Source organism: Pleurodeles waltl, chromosome 3_1 (genome assembly GCF_031143425.1).
Source record: "Pleurodeles waltl isolate 20211129_DDA chromosome 3_1, aPleWal1.hap1.20221129, whole genome shotgun sequence".
Lineage (NCBI taxonomy): Eukaryota > Metazoa > Chordata > Amphibia > Caudata > Salamandridae > Pleurodeles > Pleurodeles waltl.
The window spans coordinates 333,590,211-333,607,328 of record NC_090440.1 but is presented as its reverse complement, the minus strand read 5'-3'; positions in this window follow the sequence as shown (position 1 = coordinate 333,607,328).

Below are 17,118 nucleotides of genomic sequence, written 5' to 3'. Positions count from 1 at the left end.
GGATGTCGAGCAAAAGAATCGAGGAGGCACAATGGCAAGACACCCACCACTGCCAGTAAGTGACCTCTTCCTAAAGGACCTCCTTTGTGTGCTGCATATTCACTCTGTTGACTGATACTCAACCATCTGCGAGTTCCAAAGGAGGAGTACTCTGGACTTTGGACTCCCAGTGGTGTGGCATTTACTTCAATGATTTAATTCACCATGACTGACCCTTTCTCTTTACATGTTTGTTTCTTTCTGTTCCAAATGTATTTTCTGTATTAACAATGTAATAAATTCATCTATCACAAATTAATTGTCTGCTTGCTTAATTTTCACATTTACCTATGTAGAGATGTGAGGCCATGTGAACTATACGATGAGGAGACAAGTTACTTGTACAAACAAGGATATGTTACAGGTCCATAGTGTCCAGCTCAGGTTTACAAACATTACACACAAACACATACATATAAGTGTCCGGTCAAACCAAACATTTTATTACAGTGTTCAGCACATAGGCTGTAAATATGTCTGGACTATTGGAAACAAGAATGAGTGACTCATATTGAGTAAATCAATATATTTATAGGTACAGACCTCAGACAACAGAAGGCAAGGATTTGTCAGACATTTTCCTGTAGAATAGGCAGACATTAAAGTGGTTGAACCATATCACATACCACACAAAGTAATACAACATCACACTATCCAAGATATAGACAGACGACATTACAATTGTTCCTGATCACAGGGCCATCATAATCCATTTCTGATGGTATGACACACATATATTATAGTGTTGTGGCACAGGCACTGTGGCCTGTATTGAAGAAGCACATCTACAGCTATATAGAGGTCATAAAAAAGAGTGTTTAGCCAATGTGAATGAAAAATGACTTGGTAAAAAGCTAGGGCTACATATTTTCAGACCACATGATGACACACATGCTGCATCAGGGACACAACAACATACAAAAAGTACAATGGGCACTTCTGGACCTCCACTCAAACAGTATGCAAATTGTTTTGGTACAGGTCTCATATATCCAAACACTGCAACCTACACAACCTGGAACAATTCATGTACAAAAAGCAAAACAAAGAGTATAGGCTTGAAACCATACCTATGACACAAGACACACAGCAAGCAACTGAAAAGAAAAGTACATTGCAAGGCAACTGACACAAACAAAGCAACATCATCAAGGTGGGGATGTGTCAAAAGCTATCTAATCAAGCAGTCTTTCACTAAATATTGCAGAGTATCAGCTCCCTAGCTGTTTCAAAAACACTCAACTCCACACATTCTCACAACTAAAGGTCATTGTATAGTCACAGTCATGACAACACATGACATACTAACACTCATGAAAAGTAGCTGTTGAGATCTTTTCACAAGACAGCTCCTTCTGCTTCACCACTGTCGTCGTCTCTTGGCATTTCAGGAGTGTTACCCGGTGGCACTGCAGACTCCCCCTTCTCTGGGATGTACTGGATATTCTTCCGCAGGATGATGTTGTGGAGCATGCAGCATGCCACAGTGATCTGCCACACTCTCCTGGGTGAGAAAAAGAGGGCTCTACCAGTCCTGTCCAGAAACCTCAATCTGGCCTTCAGAAGCCCAAAAGCCTGCTCCCCTGGCCGCTGTGCTCTTCCATGGACCTCATTGATGCAGACATACCCTGGTGTAGTTAGATTCCTCAGTGGCATCGAAATCCAAGAATGGTTTGGATATGCTGGGTCTTTTGTTAAAGAATGGGACATAAGTGCAACAATGAGTCACTCACTTCATGATTGTGGCACCTGACATTGCACACACACAATCAGGACAGATATGACTTACCAACTAGCCAGGCCCTCTCTGGGTGCAATTGTGACATCAGCTGTGGTATGGTGCTGTTCCGAATTATGAAGGAATCATGGGCTGGTCCTGGGTAACGGGCACAGTGTATGGAAATACCATCTTGCCTGCCATGTTACCCCATATTTCACTGTATGTATGTTGTTTTAGTCCTTGTGTCACTGGGACCCTGCCAGGCAGGGCCCCAGTGCTCATAGTATGTGCCCCTATATGTGTTTCCTGTGTGGTGCCTAACTGTATCACTGAGGCTCTGCTAACCAGAACCTCAGTGTTTATGCTCTCTCTGCTTTCCAAATTGGTCATTAAAGGCTAGTGACTAAATTTACCGATTCACATTGGCATACTGGTACATCCACATAATTCCCTTGTATATGGTACACAGGGTATTGGGGTTCCAGGAGATCCCTATGGGCTGCAGCATTTCTTTTGCCACCCATAGGGAGCTCTGACAATTCTTACACAGGCCTGCCATTGCAGCCTGAGTGAAATAATGTCCACGTTATTTCACAGCCATTTACCACTACAGATAAGTAACTTATAAGTCACATATATGTCTAACATTCACCTGGTGAAGGTTGGGTGCAAAGTTACTTAGTGTGTGGGCACCCTGGCACTAGCCGAGGTGCTACCACATCGTTCAGGGCAAATTCCCTAGACTTTGTGAGTGCGGGGACACCATTACACACGTACACTAAGCATAGGTCACTACCTATGTATAGCGTCACAATGGTAACTCCCAACATGGCCATGTAACATGTCTAGGATCATGGAATTTTCATCCCAATACCATTCTGGTATTGGGGGGACAATTCCATGATCCCCCGGGTCTCTAGCACAGAACCTGGGTACTGCCAAACTGCCTTTCCGGGGTCTCCACTGCAGCTGCTGCTGCTGCCAACCCCTCCGACAGGTTTCTGCCCTCCTGGGGTCCAGGCAGCCCTGGCCCAGGAAGGCAGAACAAAGGATTTCCTCTGAGAGAGGGTGTTACAACCTCTCCCTTTGGAAATAGGTGTGAAGGGCTGTGGAGGAGTAGCCTCCCCCAGCCTCTGGAAATGCTTTGATGGGCACAAAATGCTTTGATGGGCACAGATGGTGCCCATCTCTGCATAAGCCAGTCTACACCAGTTCAGGGATCCCCCAGCCCTGCTCTGGCACAAAACTGGACAAAGGAAAGGGGAGTGACCACTCCCCTGACCAGTACCTCCCAGGGGAGGTGCCCAGAGCTCCTCCAATGTGTCCCAGATCTCTGCCATCTTGGACACAGAGGTGTTGGGGGCACACTGGACTGCTCTGAGTGGCCAGTGCCAGCAAGTGACATCAGAGGCTCCTTCTGATAGGCTCTTACCTCTCTTGGTAGCCAATCCTCCTAACTTGGTAGCCAAACCTCCTTTTCTGGCTATTTAGGGTCTCTGCTTTGGGGAATTCTTCAGACAGTGGGTAGCCTGCCTTCACCCTGCACCAGAAGCTCTGAAGAAATCTCCTGTGGGTCGACGGAATCTTCCCCCTGCTAACGCAGGCACCAAAAGACTGCATCACTGGTCCTCTGGCTCCCCTCTTGTCCAGACGAGCGTGGTCCCTCGAACACAGCAACTCTGTCCAAGTGACTCCAAGAGTCCAGTGACTCTTCAGTCCCAGTTTGGTGGAAGTAAGTCCTTGTCTCCCCACGCTAGACTGCAAAGCTGTGTACCGCATGATTTGCAGCTGCTCCGGCTCCTGTGCACTCTTCCAGGATTTCCTTCATACACATCCTAGCCTGGGTCCCCAGCACTCCATCCTGCAGTGCACAACCCTCTTAGTTGGCCTCCGACATCGTGGGACCCCCTTTTGTAACTTTGCGTGGACTCCATTTCACTATTCTTCTAAGTGCCTTTTGGGCTACTTCTGTGGGTGCTGCCTGCCTCTGTGAGGACTCTCTGAGTTGCTGAGTGCCCCTTCTGTCTCCTCCTCTAAAAGGTGACATCCTGGTCCTTCCTGGTCCTCAGCAGCACCCAAAAACCTCTACAGCGGCCCTTTCAGCTAGCAAGGCTTGTTTGTGGTATTTCTGCATGGGAACACCTCTGCAAGCTTTATCGCAACGTGGGACATCTCTCTTCCAAAGGAGAAGTCCCTAGTCCTCTTCTTTCTTGCAGAACTCCAAGCTTCTTCCAACTGGAAGCAGCTTCCTTGCACCTTCATCCTGGGTTTCCTGGGCTCCTGCCCCCCCCAGACACTGTTGCGACTATTGGACTTGGTCCCCTTGCCTTGCAGGTCCTCAGGTCCGGGAATCCATTGTCAGTGCACTGCTGGTGTTTATTGTTCTTGCAGAATCCCCCTATCACGACTATTGTGCTCTTTTGGGGTAGTAAGTGCACTTTACTCCTACTTTTCAGGGTCTTGGAGTGGGGTATCTTGGACACTCTGACTGATTTATCACAGTCCCAGTGACCCTCTACAAGCTCCCATAGGTCTGGGGTCCAATCGTGATTCACATTCCTCTTTTGGAGAATATGGTTTGTGTTGCCCATATACCTATGCTTGCCTATTGCAAACTATTGAAATTCTACACTGTTTGAATTACTTTTCTGACTCTTACCTGATTTTTGGTTTGTGTACACATAACTTGTGTATATTACTTACCTTCTTACTGAGGGTACTCACTGAGATACTTGTGGCATATTGTCATAAAAATAAAGTACCTTTATTTTTAGTAACTCTGTGCATTGTGTTTTCTTATGATATTGTGCATATGATTTAAGTGGTATAGTAGGAGCTTTGCATGTCTCCTAGTTCAGCCTAAGCTGCTTTACCATAACTACCTTCTATCAGCCTAAGCTGCTAGAAACACCTCTATTCTACTAATAAGGGATAATTGGACCTGGCACAAGGTGTAAGTACCTTTGGTACCCACTACAAGCCATGCCAGCCTCCTACACATAGACATTTTAGATGCAGAGAGCCGCCAAACAGGACAACTTGCACTTTGATGCAATAGAAGTTATTTCTGTTGCAATAGACTTGTTCAGTGGCCTTCGGTGTCACCAAGCCAACATGTGTTCCATCAATGACCCCAACCACATGTGGACACCGTGCAAAACCATAAAAGTCAGCCATCACATTGGTTAAATCCTCTCATCAGGGAATATAGCTGTCAATGTGTTTCGAGATTGCTGAGAAGAAATCCTTTAAATCCAGAATGAACATGGGCTGGGGCATACCAACAGATAGGCCCGCTGTATGTTGGAAGGACCCTGTGACTAGGAAGTGCAATGCTGACATGACTTGTACAATGGGTGGTATGCAGGTTGGATAACTAAAAGCTGGCATTAGATCTGGCTCCAACTAATGGCATAAGTCCACTATTGATTGCCTATCCAGGATATACGCTGTGAAGGTATTGGTGGTCAGTGCTATATGTTAACTACAGTCACAGATCCTCCTTGTGTTGGATGCTCATAACTAGGTCAGGAGACTTTACTGCTATCCAATGACATCTCTTCCTTCATGATTGTTGTAAATTGTGAGGACAACATTTATTACAATTTCAGCATGAACTGTGTATGCATGCTGTATGAGTCATTTGAGGATCTTGTAAGCAATGTGTATAGTACTACAGATCTTTCAGCTCACATCTAGCCTTGCCAAACTGTAGTATGGAATCCGTATCCTGACTCAAACTGCCCTTCAGGTTGCCAGGTACATCTCATGCCAAATTGCTGATGGCCACATGATGTACTGTTATACATGGAAATGGGACCAGGGCCTGTCAAATGTATCTCCCAGTATGGGACATAGTCCAGGCTGGGGTAGAGTCACTGCGGCTATGCAACTGTGGCACTGTGTCCACTCCCTGTACATGAGCAGATCCTGGCATGTGAACAATATGGCGCTCTAGTGACAAAACATGCACTGAATGTCTCAGTCTGTTATGGGTTCATTTGTGGTTCCCTGCCTGGGCACAATGATGGCTTACCTTAGGCTTGCTGCCTTTGCCCTTTTACCAAGATAACATGTTCTGTATTCCTTTATTCATTTTTATTTATTTTAGTTCAGCTTCTTTTAGTTGCAGTGTTGTTTTCATAATCAGTCGCTATTCTACGAGAGTGTCACTATCAGCGTTATGGATGACATACTTTGCATAATGTTGTTTTCCTCGGGTTCACAAGAACAGAATGCAAGACACACAGGAAAATATTTTGTAGTGCCAGCAACAAGGTTGCATAAACTGTCCAGCGCTAAGATACATACTTGTGTCAGGCTTCCGTGCCGAAACATAAACATGTCTCCTATCAGACCATCTTGTAGGACAAAGGGCACTAGAGGGGGTTCCAGCCAGGGTTTCCATCCATACTTCAAGCTGGTTCTCAGCCGACCTCAGCCTTTTTGTCTCTGTGAAGGCTAAATCTTGAGACTGAAGGGCTGATCTTGTACCAAGGTAATGGGGTGTGCTTGCATGGACAGTTTTGGCCTACATTGCATGGACATGTTTGGCCTACATCACCATTCTCTCGCTAAGGGGCTAGAGATTAGAATTTAGGTAGGAATTGTGTATTCATATCTTGCAATATGTTGGGGTTGTTCATATATACATCTCTGATTTTCACAATCTTGATTTTGTTATTCCTCATTTTCCTAATCCTTGCAGCACATGCATTTTATTGTAGATTGCTGTCTTTTCAATAAATGTATTGAAAACTGTCCTGCATCTCTTTTCTCTCTGATGTGTATGTAAGAGACTTGTATGTGGAGAGAAAAGGGTAAGGATTGTTTACCATGATTTCCCTGAGGCGTTTTTAGAGTTCTATGTGCAAGGCTGCCACAATTCACCTTTACCGGTTGGGTTTGAGTATGGTGCTGCTAGAGATCCGGAAGGGTTGGGCCAACAGTTGCCAACTAGTGTGAGAGTGATTCTCTTGCTTACAAGCAGAGGAGCTTCCATCCCAAATCCAGCAGTCTTGTTGTAATACGAGAGTCCTTATGACAAGTACATTGACTGAATTAGGAATGGGTACTGAGGTATGTCTTTGACTCATGACAGGTCCCTTACTCACACAGCTCTGTTGTCACCTTCACATAAGTCATATTTGTCTTGTACAGGCTTATTGCACAAATGACAGTCCCGCAGTGCAGTGTGTTGATTTCTGTGAGGCCACAATATGTGAGTCAGTACCTTGGTCATATGGCGAAATTGTACAATGCATGCCTTTGTCTGTTGGATGCCACCTTTTTAGGATAGACACATATGCCCAAAGGAATGTTCTACGGTACAGGTAAATACTACAGAACTCACCCCCTGAAGTGACATGAGTCTGCTTTTGGTAGGCCATATGTCCACACATGCACAAGGAAGATACTTTCTGTACCCACCATGCAGTCTTTTCATTGTCATTCAAGTGTAAGGGTGAAGTCTTTACTATGGGAGTCACCTGTAGGGACTCTATGCATTGAGTCAATGTTGCAAAGTATGGATGTGTTGGTCCACTCATGCCTAAGGAGTTCACCCTTCAGAAACCACATATGTGTGTAGTGTTTCATTGTGGCTCACATCACAGTAGAACATGGGCTACCTGATGTCAGTAGGCCTCCTTAGTAATTGTAGGCCATGAGCATCGTAGTGGGTTAAGCTACAGATGGATGTATATGTCTGTAGTCTGTAGTCATGTTTGAATCACAGCCCCAGCTTGACCTCTGCGATCTTCCAGGCCCAGCGTCTCAGGTCCTCCCACCTTTTGCGACAGTGGGTGCTCTGCTGGCTGTAGACCCCCAGGGTCCGCACCTTTCGGGCATTGGCCTTCCATATATCCTTCTTGTGATGGTCATTTACCTGCATGGATGCAAAAGACAGATCAAGAGATTACAATCACACATTTTGGCAATCACAAGTTTTGGCACAAATGGTCGAGTCACAAATATGTCAGAAACACCAAGCTAAAAATTTAAATTTGTTAACATACCACAAATGTAAAGCACACCAAGCCAATAAATGCAGGGACACCCACCATACCTGCAGGTACCACCCCAACAGACACACAGACATCCACTACTACCAGCATACCTGCAGATACCACTGCAACAGACACACAAACATCCACTGCTACCAGCATACCTGCAGACACCACCCCAACAGACACACACATATCCACCACTCCATCACCCAGCACCTCCACCTCTCAGCCCCGCAAGACACACATACACCCACACTCACACATGCAACAGACAAACACAACTAAGCATACCTCACACACACACATACCCAAGACATCTTTTTACACACAACAGAACCACACCATTATCCTCCAAATCTCCAAACCTATCTGAGGACCATCCCCGTGTTCCAAAGTAGAGTTTCCTTTATGAGCTTGCCCTTTCTCCCCTGTTCCCTCCAGCCCTGTCCCAAACACAAGAAGCCCCCAACCACATTCCAACTCATCCCTTCACATCTAAGTCCTTCCCTATCACACCTCCCCCGCAAGCACCCATACCTCTCCCCCAAGAAGAAGCTGACCCCTCCTAAGAAGGAGTCAACTTATCTCAAACCCAAATGCACCAATCTTAAATGCCACCCCCCACAAAGATAATCCCGGAGGTGCCTGCCTGCACACTTGCTGTCCCTTCCTGTGGAGTTTCCCTGGCAGTAATAGGAGTCAATTGTAGGCACAGTACTGTGCAAAGACATCAAGGTGGACTAGCTAATGGCCTTTGATCATAATCATTTTGATTCAAATAAACCCAAATAGCAATTTTTTTAGGTACACATTAATCCTTCATTTTCTTCTCTACCTTTATGTTGCTCCTGAGTAATTTGTGTTGTCTGCCTACAATACTGTGTGTGTCAGCCTGATTGCAGATCCATTTGCTGTTATAAATTATAAAACTCTGACGTTGTGGACAGTGCTGGTGTTACCCAGGACAAGGGTATATGTTGACTGTATGGATATGTGTTTGTTAATGCAATTTTGGTATCATTGTACTGTGTAATTTTCATAAGAATTTCATCTTGTGTGGTCCATTGTCAGCATCTATGGTGTTAGACTTGTCCCCCTGATAAGGAATTTAGATTTGTGTCATGTGTGGCAGCTGAATTTTCTTTGTGCGGACATGGAGAGTGTTCAGTTGTGCTACATTTGATTGCACTTGACTGTGCTTGTGCCAATTTTGATGTGTGTACCTTTCAGCTACTTAATCTAGATGTATGTCCTATGCAGTTGCAGTTGTATTTGCTTTCTTCACTTGTACTTCCACACTCTGCAGATAGACATGTCACTTGGCTCTAGTATTGTTTGTCCCTGAGATACATTTATAAGCCAGTTCCTGTGCAAATGTTGTTTTAGGGCTATGTGCAAATTGTCATGTGTCCCAGAGTAGCATCCTTTCCTGAGTGCTCCTGATGCCCCTATCCATTTTGTGAAGGTATTGTTTGCATAGCAAGCTTTGGATATTTGTCTCTCTGACTATTGTGCATACTATTGTCCTTCCATTGTGTTGCAATGTGGGCGATGTGTGGGTCCATACCAGGGATATTTAATGGGAGTGGTGTTTGTGTTCCTTGACACATCCACATTTATGTGTGTTGAATCTGCTTACAGAGCATGACATGTAGCCAATTTGAGAGTGTCAGTTGTATTAGTAGATGTGATGTTGCTGTGTTGTTGATATTGTGTGACACAGTGTTGTGTGGACTTCACTGTCCCTGTACCGAAGATGTGCAAATATATCTTTTTCCATACTGTTGTGGTACAGTGTCAGTGACCTGCTCAAATAGGGTGTTTAATGGCTGTGAATGTGTCCTTCTTTGTGAATGAATCTGATTGTGTACACAATGACAAGTGTACCTGATGCTGGTAGTGTGACCCCCATATCATGTGGATGATGGTTCGATGATCTGTTGTTAAGCTTAATGACACAGGTAGGTGTGTGTACTTAAGGTTGGTTGTGTCCATGACAGCGTGGACTGAGTGCCCCTTCGATGAGCATCAGCAACATCAGGGCGTGTGTGATGGGCTCCATGGCGGCACAGGATGAGTAGTGCTGCCTGTAGGTTAGTGGCTCCTTTTAAATTCTCTATTTCCACCTACTGAGACGTGGTGGTTGGACCGCCACAGTCACATTGGTGTTGTGCAACCTCAAAATGTGTCCGGCGGAAACACAGGCTCTGCCAGACTGTTTATCCTACCTCATCATAGCAGAGGTTTGCACTGCCTGGCGGTACCGGTGGGAGTGAAGCAGTCTTCGCTCCATAAGCCGGCATGACCCGTAATACAGTTGCCCAACCACTAAGCTAATGGCATTCGCCCAGCAAACACCACCATGGCAGTGCATGGTCTAAAACCCCAGAATGAGACCCTAAGGCCCATATTTATACTTTTTTAGCGCCACATTTGCATCGTTTTTTTACGCAAAATCGGCGTAAACTTAGAAAATACAATGGTATTTTGTAAGTTTGCGCCATTTTGCGTAAAAAAATGACGCAAATGCGGCGCTAAAAAAGTATAAATATGGGCCTAAGAGTCCAGGGAATCAGACACTTGTAGGCTTGTACAAGACCAATGAGCTGTTAATGACATTGTGAACCATTAATATTATTGCGGTATCCAGTTCTCTAGTTTCCAGTAGTCCAAAACCCTGCCACTATAGAGTCTTCCATACCTCAAACCACAACTCACTTCATGGTAAAAGATTTGAGCTCATAATTTTTCTTAACTCCACTGCACTATTGTAGCTAGTATCTTTTCCCATTCAAATTTAAAAATAGATCGTATTGTTGAACATATTTGCCTGAGTTATATATAGAATCTCCTCATTGTTTTTTGCAACTTTGAAAAACGATTTTGATGCCATGAAATTACAATACCAAATTTCTCTTGTGCAGTGGGTTGATGATATGCTCCTCGCTTCTCCCTCAGGTGGGGCTTGCAATGAGGATAACATTGCGTTGTTACAATACCTATGCTATAGAAGGCATCAGTTGTGGTATTGTCAAGAAGAAGCCACCTATTTAGGAAACATAGGGCCTGATTTAGAACTTGATGGATGGAATACTCTGTCACAAACATGATGGATATCCTGTCCACTTTATTACCATCCCCATAGGATAAAACTGTATCATAATACGACCAATGGCATATCCGGCCATAATCTCTAAGAGCCATGTGAGCCACTGTCACAGCTACTGTTAATCACCCAGTCCCAAGAACACAGGGAGAGCTACACATTTTTTTGATGGTGGCTGGATACTGCATGCAGTGGGTGTTTTGTTTTCCTTTATTAGCAAAACCTTCTCACGTCTTAAGGAAGATAAAGGCCCCCAAAACCATTCATCATTACAATGATTATAAAATAGAATTTTTTTAATTAAAAAGAGTTTCTTTTGGGATTAAAGAGTCATTGTGTATTCTTGACGATAATAAAGATTTTAAAATATTTATTCATAGAAAGCAATGATGTTCCCTAGCAGTACTAATGCAGAAATATGGGTCCCATCACCTTTCTGTAGCATATTAATTTGACATTTAGAGCATGTAGTGGCCGCAATGTCATCCGGTATTAGAGTGGGTCAGCAGCAGTAAGTTCAGAAGAACATTCTGGTAGTAATTTTTGGGATTTCCATTGACTCTTTTCCTTTATGCATTTTTGACAAATACAAAAGAACAGCTCCTTACACATGCAAAATTGACACAATATGAACTGGTTTTGTTGTTAAGTATATGAATTAAAGGAGGGGGTGTTAACACCTGCCATGTGTCCCCTGTATGGAGAGTGAATACACAGAGACTGTTCATGAATATGTTGAAAGTTTGGAACATGTAACACTACGTAGATCGGATTTGCAGACACTGCTTTACAAGATGTTAAAAGTGATTTATCAGGTAATGGGTTCTGTTTCCGAGAACCTTCATGTTCTTCACAAGCAGCATATGCTGTCCTTACTGCCCGGTGGGTGACAGAATGTGCTAGAATACCAAATGTAACAGCTGCAAAACTTGTAGAATTAATTGATTTAACAAGAGCCTGACATATTACATGCCCAGGCCAGAATGGTAAACATAACCAATGACAGCCAGTTTTGTTTTGGCGTGGTACATGAATGTGCACAAAGGGGATCCCTCATCTCAGCAGGGAAAGAAATCAATAATTTTAAGCTAAAAAATACTTCCCACAAGCTCTGTGTTTACCTACAATGCGTCAGTAGTAAAATGTGCTGCACATAATAGAGTGGTGCTGTTAGACGTCACAGCCTTAGAGCGGTCACCCCTAACTTTTTGCCTGCCTGCCTGCTTCCACTTTTTGGACACTGTTTCTGCTGGTTTTTAGACTCTGCGCACTTTACCACTGCTAACCAGTGCTAAAGTGCATATGCTCTCTCCCTTTAAACATGGTAACATTGAATCATACCCAATTGGACTATTTAATTTACTTATAAGTCCCTAGTAGAGTGCACTATATGTGTCCAGGGCCTGTAGATTAAATGCTACTAGTGGGCCTGCAGCGCTGATTGTGCCACCCACTTAACTAGCCCCTTAACCTTGTCTCAGGCCTGCCATTGCAAGGCCTGTGTGTGCAGTTTCACTGCCAATTCGACTTGGCATTTAAAAATACTTGCCAAGCCTAAAACTCCCCTTTTTCTACATATAAGACACCTCTAAGGTATGCCCTAGGTAACCCATAGGGTAGGTTGCTGTGTAGGCAAAAGGCAGGACATGTACCTATGTAGTTTACATGTCCTGGTAGTGTAAAACTCCTAAATTCGTTTTTAAACTGCTGTGAGGCATGTTCCCTTCATAGGCTAGCATTGGGACTTCCCTCATACATTGTGTGAGTGGTAGCTGCTGATCTGAAAGGAGTAGGAAGGTCATATTTATTATGGCCAGAATGGTGATATAAAATCCTGCTGACTAGTTAAGTTGGATTTAATATTACTATTTTAAAATGCCACTTTTAGAAAGTGAGCATTGTTCTGCACTCAAATCTTTCTGTGCCTTACAATCCACATCTGGCTGGGTTTAGTTGACAGCTCCTTGTGCATTCACTCAGACACATCCCAAACACAGGATACTCAGTCTCACTTGCATACATCTGCATTTTGAATGGGTCTTCCTGGGCTGGGACGGTGGAGGGCCTGCTCTCACACAAAGGACTGCACACCCCCTACTGGGACCCTGGCAGACAGGATTGAACTGAAAGGGGACCTGGTGCACTTCTAAGCCACTCTTTGAAGTCTCCCCCACTTCAAAGACATATTTGGGTATATAAACAGGGCCTCCCCCCCCTCCCAGCTCAGACACTACCTGGAGAAGAAACTTGTAACCAGAACATGCATCTAGCCAAGAAGAACTGCCTGGCTGCCCAAAAGGACTCACCTGACTGCTTTCTGTGAAGGGCTTCTGCCTTGCTGTTGCCCTGCTGCCTTGCTGCTCTCTGGCTGAGGTGAAGAAGTGCTCTCCAAGAGCTTGGATAGAGCTTGCCTCCTGTTCCCTGAAGTCTCAGGACCAAAAAGACTTCATGTCTTCAAGAAGGACTCCTTGTGCCTGCCAAAAACTATTTACTGTCTGCACCGCAGAGAAAATGTCACCGCACGCTGAACCGAAATGACGCAGCCCGACTTCACAATAAGAAGATCGGCGCAGCACCAGCGTAGCAACCGGAAATTCGACGCATGGCCCACTGGATCGATGCATAGCCAAGCCGGAATGACGCAGCCTGACTTCCAGAGAGGAATCGACGCAGTGCCTTCCGTGACTTCATCCTGCCAGCGCAGGAAATCCACGCATCGTCCCCGGGGCATCCGGAAATACACAACCCGAAGAGGATCCATGACTAAGCGCCGGAAATCGATGCACAGCCATCCCTGTGTGGAAACTAAACGACGCATCACTGTGTATGGCCCAAGAAATCGACACACACCCCCTTGGTTTCCACGCATCTCGTCCTCTGTGGTTCTTTGAGGAGATTTTTCACACGAACCATGTACTTTGCGCTTGAAAGAGACTTTGTTTGCTTTTAAAAGACTCAAGACACTTTATATCACTTTTCAGTGATATCTCCTCATTTACTTATTGCATCTTTGATCGTTTTGACCTGCATTTAACCAGATACATATTATATATTTTTCAAAACACTGTGTGGTGTATTTTTGTGGTGTTATATGGTGGTATTGTATGATTTATTGCACAAATACTTTACACAGGGCCTTCTAAGTTAAGCCAAACTGCTCAGTGCCAAGTTACCAGAGGGTGGGTCCAGGAAAATTTGGATTGTGTGTGACTTACCCTGACTAGAATGAGGGTCCTTGCTTGGACAGGGGGTAACCTGACTGCCAACCAAAGACCCCATTTCTAACAGGTGCCCTCAAAAGAGTTAGAAAGATGGATAAGTAAGGGTGTAGACAGAATGAAAAGGGACTATGGATACGTGTGAGAATCAAGATTGCATTGTCAGATTATCTGTTGCCCTTTATGGCTCAGCTGGCTCGTGACCCATCACAAGTTGACAAAGATAGCATGATGGCAGAGATTTAAATCTGTTAGGTTGTGCAAGACCTGTACTGTATGGAGACTGCACAGTATAGGAAAGGTAACATTGTCAGACGAAGTACATTTTCCTCCCTCTCAGGGACTATTTCAGAATTTACAAATTTATTTTATTGTGATGCCTTGCAATAAACACAAATTTATATGTTGTTAATCATATGATTGTTTGATTTATTGGTTATGTAGTTAAACAGATCCGCAAGGCATCGGGGTATTGGAGACAATCTACTGTGTCTACCATTCTCGAGCATCAGGTGCAAGAAAAGATTGCGTGTAAAACAAAACTGTTTAAAGTAAGTTTCTCCAAAGATGTGTTGTTAGCAGATGCTTTGGCTTTGATGAGCATGAGGAACACGCGGGACAGAGTAACAAAGAACATTGCAGCTGTCTCATCTTCTGTTTACTATCTGTAAAAAAAAAAAAAGATTATTATCTAGGGTTGCCAAACTCAAGGCGCATTAACACTATCCCGTCAGGATGAACCAAAAGTCACGAAATTAACGTTCACTCAGCCCCTTGGTAGCTATGGCACAGAGTAGACAGGCTCAATTTAGGGCAATGTCTAACATATTTTTGCAGTTATGTCCAGTTCTGCGTGATTACGAGTGGCCAGCAGGTCGGATCGGGGCTCGTGTTGGCTGTACGCCACCACTGAATATTTCCTCAGAATACCACTCTACTACAAAATGGATAAATGAGCCACTCCAGTTGTTTCCACCTACACGGTTTTGGCCACATGAAATTACGGTTGCATTGTGAAGGTCCTTTTTAAACCCCATTGATTAGTGTTTGATTTACAGTGGGATTAGGAAATCAGATGGTGTCTGCGAGAAGTCATATTAATGGACCTTGTCATGGCTGGCAAGCCTAGAAACATCGAGAGCGTATAATCAACAGGGTTAGTGTGAGCCCCCAGGCAGAAATGTATGGTTTCTTAGGATTTATAAACACTTTTAATAGTTTTGATTATAAAGAGGTGGAGAGTAAATTATGTATCATGCCACTGTCTTTCCCCGCATTTGAAATGTATTTGTATAGGTTATGTTGTAAAAAAGCAAGTATTTCTTACAATATTACTTCAAATGTCATACAGTATGGAATTACATAAATATGTAACCTGTGACTTGTGTTTACATATAGGACAGGCTACTTGAGTCGCACTTATTTATTGATTTATTTAATGCATGAACGATTATAGCAGACTTACAATTATTTTATTTTTATTCATTTTAAAATGAATAATGGTTATACCTCAAATCTATGACGTTAAAACCAGGCTAATTGCAACTACAGGTCACGTGACAGTGACCGTGTAGGTCTAAACACGTTATGTGTGTTTGTTCTTTTGCCAGATAAAGAAGGTGCCATTAAAACGCTGGCTGGATTGGCTTGTTTATCCATCTTGCAAGTAGGGTGGTATTCTGAGGATATGGTTTTTGTAGTACCAAACAATAATACTTTCAAAACATCAAACAATAAAAAATCCAAACCAAACTGAAGAAAAATAATTCAAAATATTATCAAAAGGACAAATATCTAAAAAGGGTAATGGGAGCTCTACGTTTTAATAATTTAAGTGAAAATAGTGCCAAAAAGTTGTAAACTCTAATTATAGTCTATGGTTGCAGTTGTCAATGATAGTTCTTGAGGCCAGATGCACCAAGCAGGATGGCCCAATAAAAGATCTTACCTTCAGATGTTGTATGTAATAATGGTAGGTCTGCAGTCTGTATCTGGGAAGGTGTAGCCAAAGTCGGATAGGCATTGAGCAAGGTCCTGCGAAGACTGTTGATTTTGGCCAGAGAAGTTTCAAGCAGGAAAACCCACATTTCATACCCAGGGCTGTTGTCTCACTGGTTGTACACTTCTGGTATCTTTGTCTGGTCAAGATTTCAGTCTTTGGACTCAAAGCCTGATTTATATGTTGGTGGTAAGGTTACTTTGTTGCAGCAGTGTGACAGCGGTTCCTGCCAATGCTTTTGAAATGGCCGCCAGCTTGGTGGTCATTTCTAAATTTTCTTGTGGAGCACCCTCATCTTGGTGACATTAAGTCTTCCACAAGGCCAACAGAAAATGCTCCATCTGACTAAACTTAAATCGGGTCCTTAGCCTCTAAAATGGAGTTATGATTTCTCCAGTAGAACAAGACAGCAGACAGTATCTGAAGAGAGACTGCATGGGGTAAGATAAATTCACTGAAACAGATTTGATGATGCAGAAAAACTCCAAGTCAGACAAACTGTTTCTGCAGCTGAGCAAATCAGAGATTGCCTCTGGTGGTTAGGTCCGGTCCTCTAGTGCTTGGAAGTCATATTTTTTCCAATTGTGAAAACTTTACAGTGGTAAACCCCTTTTTCCTCTCCTCTTCACTAAGCTTCGGGGGATGTTAAGACTTCAGGGCTTGGTTCAACAGAGATCCTGTGCAGGGTAAAGTTGTGACTCAGCAACCTTTCATTAAGGAAAATTGGTTCTTCAGTTTGTTGTTTTCCTGTGCTACTTCTTTGTCCCGGGTACAAGAGGAAGCAGGCCCAGTACTTCAGAGCTCCTCTCAAATTAAAACAAGTAGGATTCTGTTCTTTCTTAATCTTCAGCAGATCCAGAAAGTGTCCTGACGATAATCCATTGGGATGGCACATTTATGGTTGGCCCTAGTGAGAGGGTGAAGGGTCCTACCTAAACAATGGGCTAAAAAGTATCAGGGGTACCCAATCAACTTTTTAGTGATTCCAGTTTGCCCTACAGCAAATAATCCCACCAAGTTCCTTATGC